The following is a 6,000-nucleotide window of genomic DNA, read 5'->3' as shown; positions in this document are numbered from 1 at the left end:
CAACACCCCCTAACGTAGCCCACCTTTCCCTTGCCACCACACACTGGCACGGTACACAGGCGCTTGCATATAGAAAATATCACTTTCGATTTTTTTGTTGTTGATATGACAGCGGTATGTGTAATCTGTTAACCTGAAGGTTGGCAACTACGCCACGAGCGAAACGGCACCCCATCTCACTTCAACCGGCTAAAAAACACATTTATTCAAACTGACACGGCGCACACTATATGCGACCGTCATCAGAAAACATTCATCTTTAACCTACCGTGCCACTCAATACGAATTGTTACATCCAAAACACAATAATCCGTGAAAACATCGCCGAATTCCTCGCTCAGAACGCCATTTCTCAAACTGCTCCCCGAGCCTGTCCAGATTCTTCATTTACATACGGGGTTCAAAGGTCATGCGATTATATAATCGACTGTCACCAGGTGCACTTTTTAAGGTCATCTCGGCATACTTTATTTTACAGGTGCATGCACAGGACGTCGTTTGCGATATCACGGACTAATAAGATAGCATGTTTTAATGCCATGCAGTGATGAGATCGTCCTTTCCTTTTTTTCAACTGCATCATTTCGGTAGTTGCTGAACTTCGTTTTCAATAAAAAAAGATTGCATATAACGGTGCTCAATAACTTGTTCAAGACAGGGCCGGGACATTATACGTATACCATGAACAAGCAGTATCAGTTGAAATTAAATTTTTCGAAGTTAAAATTTGGATGGGGTAATAGCTGATAGTTGTTTGATATTTTGATTTTTTTATTGTACTTGCCATCTATTTAGGGCTATGCCAATCTTCAATTCTTAAAAAAATTGACCCCTACATGACTAGTTAAAAATGTATACCACACACAATATCGATAAGAATAAGAGGTTGTTCTGGGTATTCTGGCGTTAGCCCTAAAATACTATAAAAGTCTGGCGACGACACAAAATAACCACTACTTCCCCCTCAAGTATTCTCTTTTCTTTCTCATTTTAATTCAGTTTCATAATTCTGTAAGCACTTCAGCCAGTTTGATTATTATTAGTGTAGCGTTTGATGCTTACACACTCAATTAATAAGGTAATTCATCAATAACTTAAAATATATGCGAGCGATGTAAAGTGGAATAAATGGATAATTGAATATTACAAAGAATACATTTTACAATGCGTTAAACTCTTTGATATTGTCACTGGCGGATTTAAAGCCCCCCCCCCAACACACACCCCCCCCTAAAATTGTCAAAGTAAGGGTATCTTAAAAAACGAATTCCCGTATCAATCAGCGAAATAACAATATCAAATCATTAAAAACATCTCTCATATACTTGTTTTTATAAAACACACCAGGTATGAATCTATCGTGAAATACACTAGAATGCAGGATTTTGCATAAACCTGCTATTTTTCAGGGGGAAGGGGGAGTACCGGCGGACACTCCCCCCCCCCCCCCCCTCCCCCCCCCCTTTTAATTTCGCACGCCCCCATTTGAAAATCCTGTGTCCGCCCCTGATTGTAGACACTAAAACTAAGGGGCAAACTGATGATATCGAGTGTATTAAAACCGAAATAACGTAAGAAAGTAATACTGTTTGGAAAATTTGAATAAAAAGGGGTTGAAAACAAAATGACTGAAGGAACTCAATATTTCTATAATCATACAGTGATAGATGAACTCATAAAATTTGGATTGAACCCGAAGAACTTCTAGCAAACATTAAATCTAACATTGTGGGAAATGAAAATAAACTGATGATGGATAATAGATCACAACGTACATTTTGTACAAATCGTTTGGTAGGTCTGAAGTATGATTTTCGTATTTGACGACGACATGATATTTGTAAAATGTGCAGAAATAAATGAACAGGTCTGAAGTAAGTAATGTTGGTACACATGTATACGTTCCAGTAACCTGATGACAGTCTTATTCGTGATTCACTTTTCTTTTTGTTCGTCCAGATTTCAGTAAACTGACAAAAGTTAATCAATAAATAAGCATTTTGTTCTACCTTTGTGACAATTATTTCATTATTTAGAAAACGATACGATAGTGACGTTCTGTGTGAATCAATATATGCCCCCTCCCCCCTTTCCACTTATCGAAAATCTTATTCTCGAAAGATTGCAAAATTTGCTATAATCATTTAATCATTTCATTTTTCCGAAATTTTGTTCCGAAATTTTGGTCCCCAGACCCCTCGCCAAAAAAAAATTCGGCTCCCGCCTATGGCGCTCGCATTACCACATTACCACTAAATTACTGGACCCCCCCCCCCCCCCCCCCCCCCCCCCCCCTTTCCAATTCCTGGATCCGCGCCTGCTGTGTACTGTCATATACGGTGCATGGTAATCAAACGTTCAAAATAACGAATAATTTATAAATCATCGTTCATCGACGAAACTCTTCAAATAATCGTAACTTAGACGAAACTCTTCAGCGAGCCGAAGCATTTTGCGGACAAAATGCATGCGGAGATGACCCCCAAAAGTACACCTGGTGACAGTCGATTATATAATCGCATGACCTTTGAACCCCGTATGTAAATGAAGAATCTGGACAGGCTCAGGGAGCAGTTTGAGAAATGGCGTTCTGAGCGAGGAATTCGGCGATGTTTTCACGGATTATTGTGTTTTGGATGTAACAATTCGTATTGAGTGGCACGGTAGGTTAAAGATGAATGTTTTCTGATGACGGTCGCATATAGTGTGCGCCGTGTCAGTTTGAATAAATGTGTTTTTTAGCCGGTTGAAGTGAGATGGGTGCCGTTTCGCTCGTGGCGTAGTTGCCAACCTTCAGGTTAACAGATTACACATACCGCTGTCATATCAAAAAAAAAAATAAAATCGAAAGTGATATTTTCTATATGCAAGCGCCTGTGGCACGGTATAGCGGCACAGACCAAGATGGCTCCCAGTCACAGAACTCCTTGCGTGAAGAATGGCCCTCTTAAACAAGGAAGACCTCACAATCCAAATAGGCTCCCCGACAACTGAAAGTCCTTACCTGACAGTCAAGTCAAGCAGATCACCATTAAATGTATAGCTTAGCAGTTACTTATGAAGCTTCCCTTCACTTGCATGTTAATTCCAAGGCACGTCTTTAACACCAGCCTCAAAGCAGTTCTGAAGTTGGGACTCGGATGGATGACTTAAAAGCCTGTGATTCCCATCTACCAAGTTCTTTGACTTCAACATCAGCCAAACCAACATCAGAGGCCCTAGTAGCACCACCTTTTCTAAAACAGCGTGATTCTTCGAATCTTATCATATACATTTGTGACATCAGCGCATGACACTTTAATCATAAATTTTGGTTGCTTTGACATATGTCATTAAATACCTCGGTTGCATTAAGAGATTTCTGTAAAATGACTTTGGATTGATATTTTGTAACAGGCAAGCCGACATAATGACAGAAAAGGGAACGTGGTTTGTTTGGACGAGCTGCCATAAAATGCTTCACAACACTGGACATATTGAGTGGCTAATGACAAGCATACTGTTACCCCATTACCTAATTAATCTGTTTTGGTTAGGACCACATTTTCAAGAGTAAAGTATCTGTTTATATTTTGAATGACAAACCGCTTGCAGGGCCTGAGGAAGCTTCAATAACAACTCATCTTATCACTTTATCTAGACTCGTGTGAATACACTCCAGGTTTTACTCACGTTCTTATCATAAAACTCTTCAAAGGGAAGCATTATTGGATTTCAGGGGAGAAGTCGTACTTAATCTCTGTGATTATCACCAGTCTAAAGTTATCTCTGTGGTTATTACCTGTCTAAAGTTATCTGTGATTATTACCTGTCTAAAGTTATCTATGATTATTACCTGTCTAAAATTATCTCTGTGATTATTACCTGTCTAAAGTTATCTGTAATTATTACCTGTCTAAAGTTATCTGTGATTATTATCTGTCTAAAGTTATCTCTGTGATTATTACCTGTCTAAAGTTATCTATGATTATTACCTGTCTAAAGTTATCTGTGGTTATTACCTGTCTAAAGTTATCTGTGATTATCACCTGTCTAAAGTTATCTGTGATTATCACCTGTCTAAAGTTATCTGTGATTATTACCTGTCTAAAGTTATCTGTGATTATTACCTGTCTAAAGTTATGTGATTATTACCTGTCTAAAGTTATCTCTGTGATTATCACCTGTCTAAAGTTATGTGTGATTATTACCTGTCTAAAGTTATCTCTGCGGTTATTACCTGTCTAAAGTTATCTCTGTGATTATTACCTGTCTAAAGTTATCTCTGTGATTATTACTTGTATAAAGTTATCTGTAATTATTACCTGTATAAAGTTATCTGTGATTATTACCTGTCTAAAGTTATCTGTGATTATTACCTGTCTAAAGTTATCTCTGTGATTATTACTTGTATAAAGTTATCTGTAATTATTACCTGTATAAAGTTATCTGTGATTATTACCTGTCTAAAGTTATCTGTGATTATTACCTGTCTAAAGTTATCTGTGATTATTACCTGTCTAAAGTTATCTCTGTGGTTATTACCTGTATAAAGTTATCGCTGTGATTATTACCTGTCTAAAATTATCTGTGATTATTACCTGTCTAAAGTTATCTCTGTGGTTATTACCTGTATAAAGTTATCTCTGTGATTATTACCTGTCTAGTTATCTGTGATTATTACCTGTCTAAAGTTATCTGTGATTATTACCTGTCTAAAGTTATCTGTGTGATTATTACCTGTCTAAAGTTATCTCTGTGGTTATTACCTGTATAAAGTTATCTCTGTGATTATTACCTGTCTAAAGTTATCTGTGATTATTACTTGTCTAAAGTTATCTCTGTGGTTATTACCTGTATAAAGTTATCTCTGTGATTATTACCTGTCTAGTTATCTGTGATTATTACCTGTCTAAAGTTATCTGTGATTATTACCTGTCTAAAGTTATCTCTGTGATTATTACCTGTCTAAAGTTATCTCTGTGATTATTACCTGTCTAAAGTTATCTGTGATTACTACCTGTCTAAAGTTATCTGTGATTATTACCTGTCTAAAGTTATCTATGGTTATTACCTGTCCAAAGTTATCTCTGTGATTATTACCTGTCTAAAGTTATCTGTGATTATTACCTGTCTAAAGTTATCTCTGTGGTTATTACCTGTATAAAGTTATCTCTGTGATTATTACCTGTCTAGTTATCTGTGGTTATTACCTGTCTGAAGTTATCTGTGGTTATTACCTGTCTAAAGTTATCTCTGTGATTATTACCTGTCTAAAGTTATCTCTGTGATTATTACCTGTCTAAAGTTATCTGTAATTATTACCTGTCTAAAGTTATATGTGATTATTATCTGTCTAAAGTTATCTCTGTGATTATTACCTGTCTAAAGTTATCTGTGATTATTACCTGTCTAAAGTTATCTGTGATTATCACCTGTCTAAAGTTATCTGTGATTATTACCTGTCTAAAGTTATCTGTGATTATCACCTGTCTAAAGTTATCTGTGATTATCACCTGTCTAAAGTTATCTGTGATTATCACCTGTCTAAAGTTATCTGTGTGATTATTACCTGTCTAAAGTTATCTCTGTGATTATTACTTGTATAAAGTTATCTGTGATTATTACCTGTCTAAAGTTATCTGTGATTATTACCTGTCTAAAGTTATCTGTGATTATTACCTGTCCAAATTTATCTGTGATTATTACCTGTCTAAAGTTATCTGTGATTATCACCTGTCTAAAGTTATCTCTGTGATTATTACCTGTCTAAAGTTATCTCTTTGATTATTACTTGTATAAAGTTATCTGTGATTACTACCTGTCTAAAGTTATCTGTGATTATTACCTGGCTAAAGTTATCTGTGATTATTACCTGTCTAAAGTTATCTCTGTGGTTATTACCTGTATAAAGTTATCTCTGTGATTATTACCTGTCTAAAGTTATCTGTGATTATTACCTGTCTAAAGTTATCTCTGTGGTTATTACCTGTCTAAAGTTATCTGTGTGATTATTACCTG

Source organism: Pecten maximus, chromosome 3 (assembly GCF_902652985.1).
Source record: "Pecten maximus chromosome 3, xPecMax1.1, whole genome shotgun sequence".
Classification (NCBI taxonomy): domain Eukaryota; kingdom Metazoa; phylum Mollusca; class Bivalvia; order Pectinida; family Pectinidae; genus Pecten; species Pecten maximus.
This window is presented reverse-complemented; position numbering follows the sequence as displayed.